Source organism: Oncorhynchus mykiss, chromosome 27, assembly GCF_057628025.1.
Source record: "Oncorhynchus mykiss isolate SJ-2025 chromosome 27, ASM5762802v1, whole genome shotgun sequence".
NCBI lineage: Eukaryota > Metazoa > Chordata > Actinopteri > Salmoniformes > Salmonidae > Oncorhynchus > Oncorhynchus mykiss.
This window is the reverse complement of record NC_143048.1, coordinates 26,472,311-26,495,394: the sequence shown is the minus strand read 5'-3', so window position 1 is coordinate 26,495,394 and position 23,084 is coordinate 26,472,311. Positions and strand designations below refer to the sequence as shown.

General features: G+C 45.4%; 2 long non-coding RNA genes across 2 annotated transcripts in view; one reads left to right on the top strand and one right to left on the bottom strand.

Annotated features, from left to right (window-relative positions):
- LOC149971288 (uncharacterized) overlaps positions 1 to 2,243 on the top strand; it is a 223,794-nt gene extending 221,551 nt beyond the window's left edge. The window contains exon 3 of the long non-coding RNA XR_016492476.1: positions 2,113 to 2,243. This is a non-coding gene — a long non-coding RNA (uncharacterized LOC149971288). The remainder of the gene's footprint in view (positions 1 to 2,112) is intronic.
- Positions 1 to 23,084, bottom strand: part of LOC149971285 (uncharacterized) — a 1,017,865-nt gene that overhangs the window by 148,262 nt on the left and 846,519 nt on the right. The gene's annotated exons all lie outside the window — the stretch shown is intronic.

Here is a 23,084-nt window from a genome sequence, read left to right as displayed (position 1 = left end):
CTCTTGGCTGCATCTCTGATCAGTCTTCTCCTTGTATGAGCTGAAAGTTTAGAGGGACGGCCAGGTCTTGGTAGAGTTGCAGTGGTCTAAAACTCCTTCCATTTCAATATTATCGCTTGCACAGTGCTCCTTGGGATGTTAAAAGCTTGGGAAATCTTTTTGTATCCAAATCCGGCTTTAAACTTCTTCACAACAGTATCTCGGACCTGCCTGGTGTGTTCCTTGTTCTTCATGATGCTCTCTGCGCTTTTAACGGACCTCTGAGACTATCACAGTGCAGGTGCATTTATACGGAGACTTGATTACACACAGGTGGATTGTATTTATCATCATTAGTCATTTAGGTCAACATTGGATGATTCAGAGATCCTCACTGAACTTCTGGAGAGAGTTTACTGCACTGAAAGTAAAGGGGCTGAATAATTTTGCACGTCCAATCTTTCAGTTTTTGATTTGTTAAAAAAGTTTGAAATATCCAATAAATGTCGTTCCACTTCATGATTGTGTCCCACTTGTTGTTGATTCTTCACAAAAAAATACAGTTTTATATCTTTATGTTTGAAGCCTGAAATGTGGCAAAAGGTCGCAAAGTTCAAGGGGGCCGAATACTTTTGCAAGGCACTGTATATTTTACTTCTTGGGGATGTCATTCGAAAACATTCTGTTAACTTTCACTGCTATGCGGATGACACAGCTGTACATTTCAATGAAACATGGTGAATCCCCAAAATTGCCCTCGCTAGAAGCCTGTGTTTCAGACATAAGGAAGTGGATGGCTACAAACCTTCTACTTTTAAACTCTGACAAAACAGAGATGCTTGTTCTAGGTCCCAAGAAACAAAGAGATCTTCTGTTGAATCTGACAATTAATCTTAATGGTTGTACAGTCGTCTCAAATAAAACTGTGAAGGACCTTGACGTTACTCTGGAACCTGATCTCTCTTTTGAAGAACATATCAAGACCATTTCAAGGACAGCTTTTTTCCATCTACGTAACATTGCAAAAATCAGAAACTTTCTGTCCAAAAATGATGCAGAAAAATTCATCCGTGCTTTTGTCACTTCTAGGTTAAACTACTGCAATGCTCTACTTTCCGGCTGACCGGATAAAGCACCAAATAAACTTCAGTTAGTGCTAAATACGGCTGCTAGAATCCTGACTAGAACCAAAAAATTTGATCATATTACTCCAGTGCTAGCCTCCTTACACTGGCTTCCTGTCAAGGCAAGGGCTGATTTCAAGGTTTTACTGCTAACCTACAAACAATCACATGGGCTTGCTCCTACCTATCTCTCTGATTTGGTCCTGCCGTACATACCTACACGTACGCTACGATCACAAGACGCAAGCCTCCTAATTGTCCCTAGAATTTCTAAGCAAACAGCTGGAGGCAGGGCTTTCTCCTATAGAGCTCCATTTTTATGGAATGGTCTTCCTACCCATGTAAGAGACGCAAACTCGGTCTCAACCTTTAAGTCTTTACTGAAGACTCATCTCTTCAGTGGGTCATATGATTGAGTGTCGTCTGGCCCAGGAGTGGGAAGGTGAACGGAAAGGCTCTGGAGCAACGAACCGTCCTTGCTGTCTCTGCCTGGGCGGTTCCCGTCTTTCCACTGGGATTCTCTGCCTCTAACCCTATTACAGGGGCTGAGTCACTGGATTACTGGGGCTCTTTCATATCGTCCCTAGGAGGGGTGCGTCACTTGAGTGGGTTGAGTCACTGATGTGATCTTCCTGTCTGGGTTGACGCCCCCCCTTGGGTTGTGCCGTGGCGGAGATCTTTGTGGGCTATACTCGGCCTTGTCTCAGGATGGTAAGTTGGTGGTTGAAGATATCCCTCTAGGGGTTGTGGGGGCTGCGCTTTGGCAAAGTCGGTGGGGTTATATCCTTCCTGTTTGGCCCTCTCCGGGGGTGTCCTCGGATGGGGCCACAGTGTCTCCTGACCCCTCCTGTCTCAGCCTCCAGTATTTATGCTGCAGTAGTTTGTGTCGGGGGGCCAGGGTCAGTTTGTTATATCTGGAGTACTTCTCCTGTCCTATTCGGTGTCCTATGTGAATTTAAGTGTGCTCTCTCTAATTCTCTCTTTCTCTCTTTCTTTCTCTCTCTCGGAGGACCTGAGCCCTAGGACCATGCCTCAGGACTACCAGACATGCTGACTCATTGCTGTCCCCAGTCCACCTGGCTGTGCTGCTGCTCCAGTTTCAACTGTTCTGCCTTATTATTATTTGACCATGCTGGTCATTTATGAACATTTGAACATCTTGGCCATGTTCTGTTATAATCTCCACCCGGCACAGCCAGAAGAGGACTGGCCACCCAACATAGCCTGGTTCCTCTCTAGGTTTCTTCCTAGGTTTTGGCCTTTCTAGGGAGTTTTTCTAGCCACCGTGCTTCTACACCTGCATTGCTTGCTGTTTGGGGTTTTAGGCTCGGTTTCTGTACAGCACTTTGAGATATCAGCTGATGTACGAAGGGCTATATAAATACATTTTATTTGATTTGTTTAAAACACAAATAACTCGTGTTTAATATTACAATAATATCACAATAATATTCAAACAAATCTTAAAATATATTTTTCACTTACTCACCTTCAGTAATATCCATTAGGAGGGATTCACAGACTATCTTTTTTTTTATCGGTCCTGGCCGCTAAATATCCTGGGGCTATTTGTCTGTGGGCTTGAAGCTAAAGCTGTGCTAACATAGTGTTAAAATATGCTCCTCTAGACTCGCTCCGCGTTCGTGTCCCTAAATAGAGAAAGTACGGAATGAGTTTACAGGGCCGTGGTGGGCATTTTTTTTTTTTCATGTATATTTGTATACACCCTGTATATTTGGTTTAGAGAACAAAGGCAGTGAATTCAAACAACAAGAGGGGATGTCGAGACATTTTGTCTACAACCGGGGTGGGGGCACCGGGCACTGATTAGAAATATCAATGTTTAACCCCGGGGGGTCGGCAGATATCTGGACATGCTCTATGCATGATAGTGCAAACCTTGGTTTCAAACGATCCCCTACAGAGAGAAAGTGCCTTGAGTGCAGATGCCTGGGCATTGTTGAACACACATCCTCCCCTTTGTTTTTTAAACATTGTTCACATGCTAAAATTGTCACTTAGGAGTCAGGGGTATACGCCATTGAAGCGATTCTTAGGGCCATCAGATCAGTTCTTCCAGCGCATATCCGGGTAAACTTGAAGCGCTCAAGGCCTGTTCAATTTGACACAGTGCGAGTCTTATCTTAAGCCATTCTCTCATCCTAAGCGCTGGAGAAAAACTCCCGGGTTCTGCCCGATAAAGGGGTTTGGGGCCGCTGTCTGTGAATATCTTAACCATAGATTCCTCAGGTTGGAATATGTAAGACACATGTCCCTCACTCGTACCCAAAACTCCTTTAAAACATTCTGGGGCCTCACGCAAAACATCCTCCAGGCTTTTGTCATTGGGTTCATGACATGAGCCGCATAGCACCCCGAGAATTGGCCTAGGATACATATTTTTATGTTTAATATTCTGGGCTTTATTTTAAAAATCTTGTTTACTGTTCTTGGGTTGCATGCCTTGTTCTGGACTTTATTTATAATGCGTCTGCCACAGCCAATACCCCGGACATTCCTGCTTCATAGATTGCAACCATAAGGGCAATAAAACTGGGGGTGTGGGGCCATACTCTTTCAAAAGTTCAAACACAGAAACCCCCCCCCCCCCCATTTCAACCAGGTCCCTAGACATCAATCAGCATGACAACTTCAAAGGAATAGATGCAATATAGATATAAAATAACACACCCTCTAAGACGTGACAACAGGAACAGGATGTTCTGGCCGGATGCCCATATTTGGACATGTACGTGTCATCTGGACACAGGGCCATAATCAAAATGTTGAGCCCGTGCCGTCTACTTTATTCTCTCTGATGTGTTCTAAGATTATCCCTGACAGGGACCTGTCCGTTCCTCTCTTTTCCCATGGGGAAGTTTACAACTAGATTTGTTTTCTGATCTGGGGGCCTCGTGCAGTGTTGCACGTAGTCTCGACCCCCCCCACCGGCCTCGATGAGGCTCATCATGGGTCTGGGATAGTATTCCCCACCAGAGGTTGTTGTTGATATCCGAGGCACAAACAAAAAGGTTGGACCCTATGTATGAGTTGTCAGCCGGCGCATTATGAGAATGGCTGCAACCTTTCAACCAAATCTCCTGGTGTTTGTGCCTCAACTTTCAGGGGCTATAGAGGCCTGTCAGTCACCACAGCGTGGCAACATCTTCAGTACCTGCGAACTGAGACGAGGATATCTGTCTGTGATATCGCAAAGTGTTTCACCAGTGGGAGTCATCGGGTCAGTTGAGGGACTGACACCATTAGTGTCATTGTAAGGGCTGACAGTCCCCCACAAAGCGGAAAAGGTATCATCGGAAGCAGACTGTGTCCGAAGGGCAAGAAAAGTTCATCTCAACCACAGTATTGCATGACTTCATGGAGGAGGGAAGTTGCTCATTCACAGAGACTGCTGGCTCGAATTCATGAAAAGAATGGTCAATCAGGTTTGTTGATTGAATGTGTCGAGATATCATAATATGTCTTTGGATCGGATTCTGCACCAAGATGTTTCAAACTGTCTTTTTCCCAAGGGGTGCTTTCGATAGATATCCCTCATGGATGACTGCGTTGCAGTTAGCATTAGGGGTTGACAGTGTGTCAGTGGAGAAGGCATTGTGACCTGTGACCATACATGGTTGCTTTTCCAATCCATCATGGATGACTGCGTTGCAGCTAGCATTAGGTGTTGACAGTGTGCCAGTGGAGAAGGCATTGTGACCTGTGACCATACATGGTTGCTTTTCCAATCCATCATGGATGACTGCGTTGCAGCTAGCATTAGGGGTGGACAGTGTGTCAGTGGAGAAGGCATTGTGACCTGTGACCATACATGGTTGCTTTTCCAATCCATCAGTTGGAGTAACCAATCCATAAAGTCTGCTCCAAGTAGCAGGGGTTTAGATTCGAGGCTGGTAACATACACAGGGTGAATGAGTGACACATCCTGGAAGTGTAGTTTCAGCATGACTCTCAATGTGAGAGGTGAGGTAGTCTGAGTGAAACCTTGAATTGTAGTGTTGCATCGTTCCACTTTTAACCAGAGTTTAGTTGGCTTCAAAGCCCTTTTGAGATCATTGAACAATGTTTGAGAGATGAGCGATATTGTCGCGCAGAATCAATTAGCACATGACAATTTATGAAGTCTTCCAGTACTGTTACCAGGTATGGCCATTTAGATTCGCGTTTAGGGGACATATTCCCTACAAAGTGGAGTGGTCATTCGCAATGACATGATGTGCCATTTCTGTTCAATGTGAAAACAGATTGACTTCCTGTGTTTTGTGTGGGCTTTGTTTTAGCGAAGCTTTTGACCTTTTTCTTCACAACCTTTGTACCAGAGTCTATAGACAACCTGTGGGCTTGTTTCTTGATCGAGCGGCGATTTTAGGTCGATTTTAGCGGTAGTCGTTTCGATGGCGACGTACTATACAGTTATTTCGACCCCAGTGTTTATTGGTTTCGTGGTAGAAGCCATTGTTGTGCGTCCTCTCTCTGCGCTTCAATACCTGATAATGCACCCTCTCACTGGAGTGAGTGCACCTGGTCAAACTTCAAAACCGAGTGGTCAGGGCTTTTTAATGCCTCAAAAGCTGTGCTTGCAAGCTTTCTGAATTGTAAGACAGGCAAGCCAACGTGGGCTGTAGGGCCCAAGTAGGTAATGAAGGTGGGATACATGTTCAACAGAAACATTTGTTTGAATGGTAACAGCTCTTCCAGTCCTGTTTCAGTGAGTAGGCCAAAGTAAGCTGAACAAAGCCTATGATAGTAAGCTTGTGGGTGTTCATTCCAAGCTTGTTTGACAGTGAGCTATCATGTTTGCGAGTCGCAGAACCACTGAATTCTAATTTCAAAGCTGTGGCAAGTTTAGCGTAGTCATTTAGCATGTGTAGTTGTTGTAGACGAATGAACCTCGTCACGTGTCTAGTCGATGTTCGCTTCAACAGGTAAACCCTGTCAGAACGCGTAGCATTCGGGTAGCCATCCAATGCATCCTCTATGTCAGCTATGAAACGCCTCAGTTTCGTTTGGCTGACCTGGAACGCGGTCAAAGGTGGGGACATTTTTGACAAGTTTGTCCCGTGCCAAGCCGGCGGAGAGGGTTGGCTTCATCCTGTGGGGAACTTGGGGCTGAAAGTCCAAGAGGAGAAGCCAAGCTTTGGCTTTGTTAGCGAAGAGGCACTATAATCCTCAGTGCCGAATGGCCAAGAGGAGAAGACTGAGGAACACATGAGGGAGGGAAAGTCTGAAACCTTCTATCATCTTCACTCCTTTGAGTACCGGACTCCAGTTGCTTGATTGGGTAGTCCCTGTAGTGGATGACCGTTCTGGGATTCCACCAGATTGTACCTTAGGGTGGTATTCTGCTGCATTGCAGAGTCCACTTGAGCGATTAGAGTACTGATTTTGGACACGTGAGTGTCGCACTTGCTCCTTTCGGTCTCATACTTATCTGTCATTGTTTGCAGATAGAGGTCTTGAGTACGGAGCGAGAGATTCAGTGATGAGATTTCCTCCGATTGCTTAGAAATCAATATTTCCATCTTCATCACCTGAGTTCTCTCATCATTCATTACGTCAACTTAAATGAGTTCTGCTGATTTGTCATCCAATTCAGTCATTGTGTTCATTACCTGATCATTTTTGGTCTGAGGCATTTGAAGTAGAACATTGTTACTTTGAGTAACGTTCAACGAAACTACATGCATGTTATCAAATTGCGCACTCCTGTTTGTAGATAACTTGTCAGATTTATCTAGTTCGGCATGGACATTGTCACATTTAGTTTGGGCTAAATCGAGTTGTCCCTGTAGAAGATGGAGGGAGTAACACTTCCGGCGCCGACAGAGATGGCCGCCTCGCTTTGCGTTCCTAGGAAACTATGCAGTTTTTTGTTTTTTTACGTGTTATTTCTTACATTGGTACCCCAGGTCATCTTAGGTTTCATTACATGCAGTCGAGAAGAACTACTGAACATAAGAGCAGCGTCAACTCAACATCAGTACGACCAAGAATATGACTTTCGCGAAGCGGATCCTGTGTTCTGCCTTTCACCCAGGACAACGGAATGGATCCCAGCCGGCGACCCAAAAAAACGACTTCGTAAAAGAGGGAAACGGAGCGGTCTTCTGGTCAGACTCCGGAGACGGGCACATCGTGCACCACTCCCTAGCATTCTTCTCGCCAATGTCCAGTCTCTTGACAACAAGGTTGATGAAATCCGAGCAAGGGTAGCATTCCAGAGGGACATCAGAGACTGTAACGTTCTTTGCTTCACGGAAACATGGCTCACTGAAGAGAAGCTATCGGAATCGGTGCAGCCAGCTGGTTTCTCCACGCATCGCGCAGACAGAAACAAACATATTTTTGGTAAGAAGAGGGGCGGGGGCGTATGCTTCATGGTTAACGTGACGTGGTGTGATCATAACAACATACAGGTACTCAAGTCCTTCTGTTCACATGATTTAGAATTCCTCACAATCAAATGTCGACCGCATTATCTACCGCATTATCTACCAAGGTAATTCTCTTCGATTATAATCACAGCCGAATATATTCCCCCACAAGCAGACACATCAATGGCTCTGAACAAACTTTATTTGACTCTTTGCAAACTGGAATCCATTTATCCGGAGGCTGCATTCATTGTAGCTGGTGATTTTAACAAGGCTAATCTGAAAACAAGACTCCCTAAATTTTATCAGCATATCGATTGCGCAACCAGGGCTGGAAAAACCTTGGATCACTGCTATTCTAACTTCCGCAACGCATATAAGGCCCTGCCCCGCCCTCCTTTCGGAAAAGCTGACCACGACTCCATTTTGTTGATCCCTGCCTACAGACAGAAACTAAAACAAGAAGCTCCCGCGCTAAGGTCTGTTCAACGCTGGTCCGACCAATCTGATTCCACACTCCAAGACTGCTTCCATCATGTGGACTGGGATATGTTTCGTATTGCGTCAGACAACAACATTGACGAATACGCTGATTCGGTGAGCGAGTTCATTAGAACGTGCGTTGAAGATGTCGTTCCCATAGCAACGATTAAAACATTCCCAAAACAGAAACCATGGATTGATGACAGCATTCGCATGAAACTGAAAGCCCAAACCACTGCTTTTAATCAGGGCAAGGTGACTGGAAACATGACCGAATACAAACAGTGTAACTATTCCCTCCGCAAGGCAATCAAACAAGCTAAGCGTCACCATAGAGACAAAGTAGAATCTCAATTCAACTGCTCAGACACAAGAGGTATGTGGCAGGGTCTACAGTCAATCACGGATTACAAAAAGAATGCATCCCCGTCACGGACCAGGATGTCTTGCTCCCAGGCTGACTAAATAACTTTTTTGCCCGCTTTGAGGACAATACAGAGCCACTGACACGGCCCGCAACTAAAACATGCGGACTCTCCTTCACTGCAGCCGACGTGAGGAAAACATTTAAACGTGTCAACCCTCGCAGGGCTGCAGGCCCAGACGGCATCCCCAGCCGCGCCCTCGGAGCATGCGCAGACCAGCTGGCTGGTGTGTTTACGGACATATTCAATCAATCCCTATCCCAGTCTGTTGTTCCCACATGCTTCAAGAGGGCCACCATTGTTCCTGTTCCCAAGAAAGCTAGGGTAACTGAGCTAAACGATTACCGCCCCGTAGCACTCACTTCCGTCATCATGAAGTGCTTTGAGAGACTAGTCAAGGACCATATCACCTCCACCCTACCTGACACCCTAGACCCACTCCAATTTGCTTACCGCCCAAATAGGTCCACAGACGATGCAATCTCAACCACACTGCACACTGCCCTAACCCATCTGGACAAGAGGAATACCTATGTGAGAATGCTGTTCATCGACTACAGCTCGGCATTTAACACCATAGTGCCCTCCAAGCTCGTCATCAAGCTCGAGACCCTGGGTCTCGACCCCGCCCTGTGCAACTGGGTACTGGACTTCCTGACGGGCCGCCCCCAGGTGGTGAGGGTAGGCAACAACATTTCCACCCCGCTGATCCTCAACATTGGGGCCCCACAAGGGTGTGTTCTGAGCCCTCTCCTATACTCCCTGTTCACCCACGACTGCGTGGCCACGCACGCCTCCAACTCAATCATCAAGTTTGCGGACGACACAACAGTGGTAGGCTTGATTACCAACAACGACGAGACGGCCTACAGGGAGGAGGTGAGGGCCCTCGGAGTGTGGTGTCAGGAAAATAACCTCACACTCAACGTCAACAAAACTAAGGAGATGATTGTGGACTTCAGGAAACAGCAGAGGGAACACCCCCTATCCACATCGATGGAACAGTAGTGCAGAGGGTAGTAAGTTTTAAGTTCCTCGGTGTACACATCACAGACAAACAACTGAATTGGTCCACCCACACAGACAGCATCGTGAAGAAGGCGCAGCAGCGCCTCTTCAACCTCAGGAGGCTGAAGAAATTCGGCTTGTCACCAAAAGCACTCACAAACTTCTACAGATGCACAATCGAGTGCATCCTGTCGGGCTGTATCACCGCCTGGTACGGCAACTGCTCCGCCCACAACCGTAAGGCTCTCCAGAGGGTAGTGAGGTCTGCACAACGCAAACTACCTGCCCTCCAGGACACCTACACCACCCGATGTCACAGGAAGGCCATAAAGATCATCAAGGACAACAACCACCCGAGCCTCACTGCCTGTTCACCCCGCTATCACCCAGAAGGCGAGGTCAGTACAGGTGCATCAAAGCTGGGACCGAGAGACTGAAAAACAGCTTCTATCTCAAGGCCATCATACTGTTAAACAGCCACCACTAACATTGAGTGGCTGCTGCCAACACACTGACTCAACTCCAGCCACTTTAATAATGAGAATTGATGGGAAATGATGTAAAATATATCACTAGCCACTTTAAACAATGCTACCTAATATAATGTTACATACCCTACATTATTCATCTCATATGTATATACTGTACTCTATATCATCTACTGCATCTTTATGTAATACATGTTTCACTAGCCACTTTAACTATGCCACTTTGTTTACATACTCATCTCATATGTATATACTGCACTCAATACCATCTACTGTATCTTGCCTATGCCGCTCTGTACCATCACTCATTCATATATCTTTATGTACATATTCTTTATCCCCTTACACTTGTGTCTATAAGGTAGTAGTTTTGGAATTGTTAGCTAGATTACTTGTTGATTATTACTGCATTGTCGGAACTAGAGGCACAAGCATTTCGCTACACTCGCATTAACATCTGCTAACCATGTGTGACAAATAAAATTTGATTTTGATTTGAGATGATTTTGTTGAAGAGTTTGTGCTCGTTTTTCGTGATACGTTTTTGCAATTACATTAAATTGTTCAGTTTTCAATTGCAGTTCCATAGCTAGCAGAATATTTCCCTTTTCTGCTTTTGTCATTGGTTTTCCCTTTCATGCAAGTGCTTCAGCTAAGCACTGCTGTATTGGACCGACACCAATCTTGGATGGCAAGACATGAGGGCTAAACTGGAGAGAACCTTTACTAATTATTGGGAGAGTGGGGACCACCCCCTCTGATAGCTTGCACATTATTAGAACATTTGAGAGGGTGAAAAATATTATATATTTTTTTCAAAGTTTGGGTTTGAAATTTGTGGCAGTTAAATGTGAATGAATTTGCAAAAGAAAATGTAATCGATTAACCAATGATAATGATTAATCATAACCAGATAGGCTATTGAACTTTTTTCTATATAACTTTAATTAACCAGAGAAGTTGGCTCATCTAGGTTAATACAGGAAAGTTTAAAATATCTAATTTAATTGGAAGAACATGAAAAGGTATGTTCGACAATTTAACTTTAATACATTTAATGAGTTGATGATATCCAATCAATTGAGAGTGGCTGGATTATCATAAGTGTATGGTTGAAAACACATGGGATTTCCACAAATACGGGGCTTCCGTCAGTACTGGGGGTTTGTACTGAATTAGCTTTGCAAAGCAAATTTGACTGATTAATCAATGTTAATGATAAATTAAACTTGTATAATCTATTTGGGAATTAAACTTTAATTATCCTGAAAGCCTAGGTGTATCAAGGTTGATGTGGAAAAGTTTAAAATGTCTCATTTGTAGAAATCGATCAAATTGGACATTATTTAATATGTCCTATTGAAAAAGGTAAATCTGGCAATTTTACTTCTTAGTTTTAATTGAATGAGACATCGATATCCAATCAGTTGAGATTGCCTGGGTATCATAAGTAACCACTTGTGAATTGTGATACACGTTGGGTGTCAAATACATAAATATTTTTTTTAAATGACTGCCGATTCTTCACCCCAAGGGGTTACTGATCGCAGAAAGCTGAAATAATATGGAAGTACAGAGGGGCGTGACTTCCGTTCAACGTGACACAGGAAAAACAAAATGGCTGCTCTCCCTTTGTTAGCTCTAGCATCTCATGCAAGCTAATCCTAATTTGTACACTTTCAAGCATAACATAGGATCCCCTTAAGCAAGGCACAGGTTTTACGAATAACGTTCAACCCCTTTTGGCAATATTTCTCGAGATGTTTTAAACGGAACGTGCGGAAAACAATGAAATACACCGTGGTCTACTCACGCTGCTGAAAATGCGAGGGACAGAGTATTATCGCTTGGTCAAGCTAATTTATCCTCAAATATTAATCGCATGGCCCTATGTCCTCGCTTGAGAAGTGAATAATGACTGAGTCTACCTGCTTCTCAAACATGAGAAACAGAAATAGCACAATTGGCCCTACATGTCTATTTCTCACATTTCTATAATTAGCTGGAATGTTATCCAAGTACTATAAATTGAATCACTAACTTTACCAACTCATAAGACACGCTGACGTCATCAGATACACGACACCGAGACAACTTCTATGGGCAACACACAAACCAAACGGCTCTATTCGTTTCTATCGCAGTCTGTTTGTACAGTAATCTGTCTGCACAATTAATATACAGTTGAAGTAAGAATTTTACATACAGTGTATACCTTAGCCAAATACATTTAAACTCAGTTTTTCACAATTCTTGACATTTAATCTTCGTAGAAATTCTCTGTCTTAGGTCAGTTAGGATCACCACTTTATTTTAAGAATGTGAAATGTCAGAATAATAGTCGAGAATTATTTATTTCAGCTTTTATTTCTTTCATCACATTCCCAGTGGGTCAGAAGTTTACATACACTCAATTAGTACTTACTTTAAATGGTTTAACTTGGGTCAAACGTTTCGGGTAGCTTTCCACAAGCTTCCCACAATAAGTTGAGTGATTGTTGGCCCATTCCTCCTGACAGAGCTGGTGTAACTGAGTCAGGTTTGTAGGCCTCCTTGCTCCCAGACTCTTTCTCAATTCTGCCCACAAATGTACTATAGAATTAAGGTCAGGGCTTTGTGATGGCCACTCCAATATCTTGACTTTGTTGTCCTTAAGCCATTTTGCCACAACTTTGGAAGTATGCTTGGGGTCATTGTCCATTTGGAAAACACATTTGCCATCAAGCTTTAACTTCCTGACTGATGTCTTCAGATGTTGCTTCAGTATATCCACATAATTTTCCTTTCTCGTCATGCCATCTATTTTGTGAAGTGCACAAGACCCTCCTGCAACAAAGCACCCCCACAACATGATGCTGCCACCCCTGTGCTTCACGGTTGGGATGGTGCTCTTCGGCTTGCAAACCTCCTCCTTTTTCCTCCAAAAAGAATAATGGTCATTATGGCCAAACAGTTATATTTTTGTTTCATCAGACCAGAGGACATTTCTCCAAAAAGTATGATCTTTGTCCCTACTTGCAGTTGCAAACCGTAGTCTGTCTCTTCTTTGGCGGCTTTGGAGCAGTGGCTTCTTCCTTTTAGGTTATTTCGATACAGAACTCGTTTTCCTGTGGATATAGATACTTTTGTACCTGTTTCCTCCAGCATCTTCACATGGTCCTTTGCTGTTGTTCTGGGATTGATTTACACTTTTCGCACCAAAGTACATTCAGCTTTAGGAGACAGAACGTGTCTTCTTCCTGAGCGGTATGACGGCTGCGTGGTCCCATGGTGTTTATACTTGCATACTATTGTTTGTACAGATGAACGTGGTACCTTCAGGCGATTGGAAATTTCTCCCAAGGATGAACCAAACTTGTGGAGGTCTGCAATTTATTTCTGAGGTCTTGGCTGATATCTTTTGATTTTCCCATGATGTCAAGCAAAGAGGCACTGAGTTTGAAGGTAGTACTTGAAATATATCCACAGGTACACCTCCGATTGACTCAAATGATGTCAATTAGCCTATCAGTATCTTCTAAAGCCATTCCATAATTTCTGGGAATTTTCCAAGCTGTTTTTAAAGGCACAGTCAACGTAGTGTATGTAAACTTCTGACCCACTGGAATTGTGATACAGTGAATTATAAGTGACTGATGTGTTGTCATGCACAAAGTAGATGTTCTTACCGACTTGCCAAAACTATAGTTTGTTATCAAGAAATGTGTGGATTGGTTGAAAAACAAGTTTTAATGACTCCCACCTAAGTATAAACTTCCCAACTTTAACTGTATATACTTAATTCAATCATAAAGACATTCTATTTTAGACTCCTCCTCGTTGTGTCTGTGACTATCATTAAATGTGAAGACTGTTATTTTTTCAAATCGATTTTCCTTTACAAAAAATGTATGAGCCCTTCCAAAATTCATTAATTCTAATCCACATACTAATTCACATTTCCTGTTGCTGCAGGATTATTTTCCTGCTGTAGCAATCTGGCTCAAATTAAGATTCTTCAACTGTACAAAAGTACAGGAATTTACAAATAATGTTGCAGACATACCAAAGACTTAATCATTAAACAACAAAAACACAGGCAATAAAGAAAGTCATTGTCATTATATTTTTGTTGTTGTTGAAAACCCTCATCCAAAAAGTGTTATAATTATCTAGTAACTCTTGGTTACCATCCTGCCCAGACAGACACATCAGACTGCAAGGTGACTTCTGACATCATAGGCCTGGAGTAATGTATAGTAGTTCATGTCATATGGCCATGGCTGAGTTGTTGACAGTGTCCAGAGCTAGCTTCACTTTTAGAATCAAATAATATTTGGTATTGGAATATCTACACTGAACAAAAATATAAACGCAACATGTAAAGTGTTGGACCCATGTTTCATGAGCTGAAATAAAGGATCTCTGAAATTTTCTATACGCACAAAAAGCTTATTTCTTTCAAATGTTTACATCACTGTAACTGAGAATGTATCATTTCCAAGATAATCCATCCACCTGTCAGGTAAGCATATCAAGAAGCCAATTAAACAGCATGATCATTACACAGGTGCACCTTCTGCTGTGGACAATAAAAGGCCACTCTAAAAATGCTCACCTTCGATGGTCACTGGCACACTGGACAGGGGTGCTCTTCACAGATGGATTCCAGTTTCAACTGTACAGGGCAGATGGCATCACGTGGGCAAGCGGTTTGCTGATATCAGCGTGTGAACAGAGTGCCCCATGATGGCGGTAGGGTTATGGTATGGGCAGGCATAAGCTACGGACAACAAATACAATTGCATTCCATCAATGGCAATTTGAATGCACAGCGAAACTGTGACGAGATCCTGAGGCCCATTGTCGTGACATTCATCCTACCACCATCGCCTCAAGTTTCAGCATGATAATGCACGGCCCCATGTTGCAAGGATCTGTACAGAATTCCAGGAAGCTGTACAGATCTTCCATGGCCTGCATACTCACCAGACATGTAACCCGATTGAGCACGTTTGAGATCATCTGGATGTGTACGACAGCGTGTTCCAGTTACTGCCAATATCCAGCAACTTCGCACAGCAATTGAAGTAGAAGAGAGACCAAATTCCACAGGCCAAAATCAAAAGCCTGATCAACTCTATACGAAGGAGATGTGTCGTCTGCATGAGGGATATGGTGGTCACACCAGGTACTGATTGTTTTTTTATTTACATTACAGCCATATTTTAAAATGACTGGAATATTTTTTTTCCCTCATCAATCTACACACAATAACCCATATATTGAGAAAGCAAAAAACGTTTTTTTTTTTTTTTTTATTTATAAAAAAATAAATAATGAAATATTACATTTACATAAGTATTCAGACACTGCTTTGTTCAACTGCTTTGTTGAAGCACCTTTGACAGCGATTACAGCATCGAGTCTTGGATATGACACTACAAGCTTGGCGCACCTGTATTTGGGGAGTTTCTCCCATTCTTCTCTGCAGATCCTCTCTAGTTCTGTCAGGTTGGATGGGGCATGTCACTGCACAGCTATTTTCAGGTCTCTCCAGAGATGTTAGATCTGGTTCAAGTCCGGGCCCTTGCTGGGCCACTTGAGGACATTCAGAGACTTGTCCTGAAGCCACTCCTGCATTGTCTTGAATCTGTGCTTAGGATCATTGTCCTGTTGGAAGGTGAACCTTCACCCCCGTCTGAAGTCCTGAATGTTCTAGAGCAGATTTTAATTAAGTATCTCTCTGTACTTGGCTCTGTTAAGCTTCACCTCGATCCTGAGTAGTTTCCCAGTCCCAACCACTGAACATCCCCACAGCATGATGCTGCCACCACCATGCTTCACCGTAGGGATGGTGCCAGGTTTCCTCCAGACGTGATGCTTGGCATTCAGGCCAATGAGATAAATCTTGCTTGTCATGGTCTGAGAGTGTTTAGGTGCCTTTTGGCAAACTGCAAGAGGGCTGTCATGTGCCTTTTACTGAGGAGTGGCTTCAGTCTGGCCACTCTACCATAAAGACCTGATTGGTGGAGTGCTGCAGAGATGGTTGTCCTTCTGGAAGGTTCTCCCACCTTCACATAGTAACTCTAGAGCTTTGTCAGAGTGATCATTGGGTTCTTGATCACTTCCCTGACCAAGGCCCTTCTCCCCTGATTGCTCAGTTTGGCCTGGTAGCCAGCTCTAGGAAGAGTCTTGGTGGTTCCAAACTTCTTCCATTTAAGAATGATGGAGGCCACTGTGTTTTTAGGGATCTTCAATGCTGCAGAATTTTTGTGGTACCCTTCCCCAAATCTGTGCCTTGACACAATCCTGTCTCTAAGCTCGACGGACAATTACTTCGACTTCATGGCTTAGTTGTTTCTCTGACATGCACGGTCAACTGTGGGACCTTATATTGTCAAGTGTGTGCCTTTCCAAATCATGTCCAATCAATTGAATTTACTACAGGTGGACTCCAATCAAGTTGTAGAAACTTTCCAAAGATCGTCAATGGACATAGCAAAGGGTCTGAATACTTATGTTAATAAGGTATTTCTGTTTATTATTTGTTATAAATTTGCACCAAAAAAATTCTGGTTATGTACACATGCCAAAGCAACAGCAGTAGTCAAATAGTAGGTACATTTCACTGCATCTCATATTAATTCACTGCCCTTTTTCCAAAGCTTTTTTTTTTTACCTTTCTCGCAGGCCAAGAAGGGTGGGTTTGGAGGTACAGTAATTTATGTGTTATGAATAATATTACAATTTCAATGAAGCACCTCTCCTTAATTTCCCTTCTCTGACTTTGTCTCTGGGTGAGTGTCAGCCCACGGCATTACTTTTGAGAAAGGCTAGTACTTTAAAACCAGATTCTTGGAATGCTTGATGATATAACCTTGAAAAGGCCAACAGTTGGTCCAGGTGTCGATGGATAACTTCCATAAAAGGGAACATTTCAAATATCAAACCTCAGTCAAACATACTACTTAGCATTTATCCATCAAGGTAAAATTTCAGCTAGTGAATTATAAATCTAAGGCAGTGCATGAAAAATAGATTAACATATTGTATTAAACTATCAAAGAGCTACACTTGCACATATTTATTTACCCTCTCTCTGATATACCGAGGACCAGGGGCACAACTTTCACTGGGGACGGGGGGTACATGAGCTCTCCACATTCTGAAATCGCATTTTTGTCTCGCCCAGTTTTATAATTGCACTGTGATGCAGTACCGGTGTTTAGGACCATGTGGACATCTCAGAGCGGTCGGGCAGGCTGTTTCCTATTTCAGCCAGCTGGATTTAGGACTGCATGGACACCACAGAGCTTGCGGACAGGCTGTGTGAAGGCAAAGCTTCTGAAAGGCTGGAGTATAGGACCAGCATGAGAGAGATGATCAGAGGCAGCTGCTGTCTGTGTTTTCTCCAAGTTGTAAAAGCAAGCAGAGCAGAAACTGGCTACTATTTAGAGGACTGATCTAGCTGGCAAGGTAACCGCTGTTTGACAGAAGAAAAGTATGTATTCCCAGTGCTGAGCTAGTAGTGTAAGTGACATGTTACGTTAGTCAATGTTTCATCACCTCTCGACGGAAGTGAATGAACAACTAGCAACTAGTTAGCTAGCTAGTAGCTACCACAGCAAGTTCAGCTCTAGCTAGTCTCTAGCTATCTTTCAGGTAGCAGACACTAACAGCTGTTGTGTATGTGGACATGTTTTGTAGCCTTTGTTTTGTCCCATTTCAACAGAAGTACATTTGATGATGTAACATTAGCTAGAGCTAGCCAAAAGTTAGCTAACGTTAGTTAGCTAGCTCACTAACTTTAGCTATTATGCCTTTTTTTGCCTTAATCACTCTAGACTTGAATCAAATGATGAAATCAGCAGCAATACAATTGAAAACCGCTATATTCTGCTGTTTCTTCAGTGTAATGTGAATTTTTATTTGGCAGTTTAGCAATGTAACGTTATTGATCTGTCAGTTTCCCTAGCTAATTCCCTACTTTCACACTGACACGGTATAAACAGCTCTACAGGCTTCAATGTCATGGTGCACAGTCAGTACACAACACTATGCTCATTATGTCTTAGCAAGATCAGATGGTGACAGGTGTCCCAGCAGGGTCAAATAGCCAGGGAAGACCAGTCTACGGAGCTCAGGTGAATTTTGCAGTATATTATAACAATTAGTGAATGGATACAAAGTTCCATCTTGAGTTGATGGGAAGGCTACAGTCTGGGATCTGGGAATAATGATAATTTCAATTATTGAACCAATGATTCTATTCTTGGAAATATAATGTATACATGTACACCAATATATTTCTTTGTCATGCCTCATCTGAGCAGGATCAGATGGCAACAGGGGTCTCAGAGTCAGGCAGTTAGGGAAGACCAGTCTGTGATAAAACGCACTAGATGACCAGTTCTTAAAGCCTTTAGCTGTACCCTCATCCTACTCCTCCTCTGTTCCTCTGGTGATGTAGAGGTTAACCCAGGACCTGCAGCCCCCAACACCACTCCCATTCCCCAGGTGCTCTCATTTGTTGACTTCTGTAACCATAAAAGCCTCGATTTCATGCATGTTAACATTAGAAGCCTCCTCCCTAAGTTTGTTGTATTCACTGCTTTAGCACACTCCGCCAACCCTGATGTCCTAGCCATGTCTGAATCCTGGCTTAGGAAGGCAAGCAAGAATACAGAAATTTCCATCCCCAACTTCAACACATTAGGCAAGATAGAACTGCAAAAGGGGGAGGAGTTGCAATCTACTGCAGAGATAGCCTGCAGAGTTCTGTCATACTATCCAGGTCTGTGCCCAAACAATTCAATTTTACTTTTTACTTTTAAAAATCCACCTTTCCAGAAACAAGTCTCTCACCATTGCCGCTTGTTATAGACCCCTCTCAGCCCCCAGCTGTGCCCTGGACACCATATGTGAATTGATTGACCCCCATCCATCTTCAGAGTTTGTACTGTTAGGTGACCTAAACTGGGATATGCCTAACACCCCACCGAAATTGTTGCATCCCCTATTACTAGCCTGTTCAACCTTTTCCGTATCATCTGAGATCCCAAAAGATTGGAAAGCTGCCGCGCTCATCCCCCTCTTTAAAGGGGGAGACACTCTAGACCCAAACTGTTATATACCTATATCCATCCTTTCTAAAAATCTTCGAAAGCCAACTTAACAAACAGATTACTGACCATTTTGAATCCCACCGTACCTTCTCCACTATGCAATCTGGTTTCCGAGCTGGTCATGCGTGCACCTCAGCCACCCTCAAGATCCTAAACGATATCATAACCGCCATCGATAAAAGACAATACTGTGTAGCCGTTTTCATCAACCTGGCCAAGGCTTTCGACTCAATAACTGTCAATAACCGCATTCTTATTGGCAGATTCAAAAGCATTGGTTTCTCAAGTGACTGCCTCGCCTGGTTCACCAACTACTTCTCAGATAGAGTTCAGTATGTCAAATCGGAGGGCCTGTTGTCCGGACCTCTGGCAGCTTCTATGGGGGTGCCACAGGGTTTAATTCTCGAGCCGAGTCTTTTCTCTGTATATATCAATGATGTTGCACTTGCTGCTGGTGATTCTCTGATCCTCTACGCAGACGACACCATTCTGTATACTTCATGTCCTACTTTGGACACTGTGTTAACAAACCTCAAAACGAACTTCAATGCCCTCAAATCAAATCAACTGCTTTTGAATGCTAGTAAAACTAAATGCATGCTCTTCAACCGATTGCTGCACACACCCACCCGCCCAACTAGCATCCCTACGCTGGACGGTTCTGACTTAGGATATGTGGACAACTACAAATACCTTGGTGACTGGTTAGACTTGTAAACTCTCCTTCCAGACTCACATTAAGCAACTCCAATCCAAAATTAAATCTAGAATCGGCTTCCTATTTCGCAACAAAGCCTCCTTCACTCATGCTGCCAAACATACCCTCGTAAAACTGACTATCCTACCGATCCTTACCTTCGACGATGTAATTTACAAAATAGCCTCCAACACTCTACTCAGCAAACTGGATGTAGTCTATCACAGTGCCATCCGTTTTGTCACCAAAGCCCCATATACTACCCACCACTGCGACCTGTATGGCTGGCCCTCTCTACATATTCATCGCCAAACCCACTGGCTCCAGATCATCTATAAGTCTTTGCTAGGTAAAGCTTTGCCTTATCTCAGCTCACTGGTTACCATAGCAACACCCACACCTAGCACATGCTCCAGCAGGTATATTTCACTGGTCATCCCCAAAGCCAACACTTCCTTTGGCAGCCTTTCCTTCAAGTTCTCTGCTGCCAATGACTGGAACGAATTGCAAAAATCACTGAAGCTGTAGACTTATATCTCCCTCTTTAACTTAAAGCATCAGCTGTCAGAGCAGCTTACCGATCACTGTACCTGTACACATCCAATCTGTAAATAGCACACCTCATCCCTTTATTGTTATTTCTCTACTTGGTCTACCTGGTTAAATAAAGGTGAAATAATAATAATACTTTTTTAAATTAAAGGTGTCTTTTCACCTGCTTTTTAAATCGGATTGTACTGCTTGAATCAGTTACCTGATGTGGAATAGAGTTCCATGTAGGCATGGCTCTATGTAGTACTGTGTGCTTCCCATAATCTGTTCTGGACTTGGGGATTGTGAAGAGATTTTTACTATCATTCTTTATATAATTTATCTTTGTTTCATAGTATACTTTATTTTTATTTCTATTTTGCTTAGTCACATGATTTCTTAATTTGCACTACATTTGCCAATCAGTTGGGCTGACAGACTTATTTTACATACCTTTTGCCTCATCCCTCTCAACTTTACCCTTTTTCAATTTCTCATCAATCCAAGGGGATTTAACAGTTTTTACAATAATTTTCCTGATTGGGTGCGTCCTTATTAGTAACTGGAATAAGCAATTTCATGAATCTGTCAAGTGCATTGTGTCACGTTCTGACCTCTATTTCCTTTGTTTTTGTATTTATTTAGTATGGTCAGGGCGTGAGTTGGGTGGGCAGTCTATGTTTGTTTTTCTATGTTTTGGTCTAGTTCTATGTTCGGCCTGATATGGTTCTCAATCAGAGGCAGGTGTTCGTCATTGTCTCTGATTGGGAACCATATTTAGGTAGCCTGGGTTTCACTGTGTGTTTGTGGGTGATTGTTCCTGTTTTTGTGTTTGCACCAGACAGGGCTGTTTTGAGTTCTCACGTTTCTTGTTTTTTCGTTAGTTTGTTCATGTATAGTTTCGTCAATAAATACAATGAACAACCACCACGCTGCGCTTTGGTCCGCCTTTACTTCACAAGAGGAGAACCGTTACAGAATCACCCACCACAAAAGGACCAAGCGGCGTGGTAACAGGCAGCAGCAACAGCAGCAGCAGGAGCAGCAGCAGCTGCAGTGGGAGAGGCTGCACCACCTGGAGAAATGGACATGGGAGGAAGAACTGGACGGTAAAGGACCCTGGGCTCAGCCCGGAGAATATCGCCGCCCCAAGGAAGAACTGGAGGCGGCGAAAGCTGAGAGGCGCAGATATGAGGAGGCAGCACGGCGTAGCGGATGGAAGCCCGGGAGTCAGCCCCAAAAATTTCTTGGGGGGGGGCTAACAGGGAGTATGGCTACGCCAGGTAGGAGACCTGAGCCAACTTCCTGTGGTTACCGGGGGGCTAGAGAGACCGGGCAGGCACCGTGTTATGCTGTGGAGCGCACGGTGTCCCCAGTGCGGGTGCACAGCCCGGTGCGGTACATTCCAGCTCCGCGTATCGGCCGGGCTAGAGTGGGCATCGAGCCAAGTGCCATGAAGCCGGCTCTACGCATCTGGTCTCCAGTGCGTCTCCTTGGGCCGGCTTACATGGCACCAGCCTTGCGCACGGTGTCCCCGGTTCGCCTGCATAGCCCAGTGCGGGCTATTCCACCTCGCCGCACTGGCAGGGCGACCGGGACCATTCAACCGGGTAAGGTTGGGCAGGCTCGGTGCTCAAGAGCTCCAGTGCGCCTGCACGGCCCGGTCTATCCGTCACCACCTCCACGCACCAGCCCTCCGGTGGCAGCTCCCCGTACCAGGCTGTCTCTCCGGCCCATCCTTGCAGGGGCTCTCGCCTCTCCGGCGCTACCAGAGCCTTCCTCCTCTCCAGCGCTGCCGGAGCCTCCCGCCTGTCCGGCGCCTCTGCCGGAGCCTCCCGCCTGTCCGGCGCCTCTGCCGGAGCCTCCCGCCTGTCCGGCGCCTCTGCCGGAGCCTCCCCCGCTGCCGGAGCCTCCCGCCTGTCCGGCGCCGCTGCCGGAGCCTCCCGCCTGTCCGGCGCCGCTGCCGGAGCCTCCCGCCTGTCCGGCGCCGCTGCCGGAGTCTCCCGCCTCTCCGGCGCTACCAGGGCCTTCCTTTTCTCCAGCGTTGCCGGAGCTTCCCGTCTGCCCAGCGCCAGCTGAGCTTCCCGTCTGCCCAGCGCCGCCAACGCCGCCCGTCTGCCCAGCGCCGCCAACGCCGCCCGTCTGCCCAGCGCCGCCAGTGCCGCCCGTCTGCCCAGCGCCGCCAGTGCCGCCCGTCTGCCAGGAGCCGCCAGTGCTGCCCGTCTGCCAGGAGCCGCCAGTGCCGCCCGTCTGCCAGGGGCCGCCAGTGCCGCCCATCAGCCAGGGGCCGCCAGTGCCGCCAGTCAGCCAGGGGCCGCCAGTGCCGCCCATCAGCCAGGGGCCGCCAGTGCCGCCCGTCAGCCAGGGGCCGCCAGTGCCGCCAGTCAGCCAGGGGCCGCCAGTGCCGCCAGTCAGCCAGGGGCCGGCAGTGCCGCCAGTCAGCCAGGGGCCGCCAGTCAGCCAGGGGCCGCCAGTAAGCCAGGGGCCGCCAGTGCCGCCAGTAAGCCAGGGGCCGCCAGTGCCGTCAGTCAGCCAGGGGCCGCCCGAGCAGCTGCCCCTCTGTCCAGAGCAGCTATCGCCCCTCTGTCCCGAGCTGCTGCCGCCCCTCTGTCCAGAGCAGCTGCTCCTCTGTCCCGAGCAGTTGTCCCTCTGTCCCGAGCAGCTGTTTCACCTCTGTCCCGAGCTGCCCCTCTGTCCCAAGCAGCCCCTCTGTCCAGTGGGGTCATTGAGAGGGGTGGCCATGGTGAGAAGGCCACGGAGGCGGACAATAAGGCGGACTAAGACAATGGTGAAGTGGGGTCCGCGTCCCGCGCCAGAGCCGCCACCGCGGACAGACGCCCACCCAGA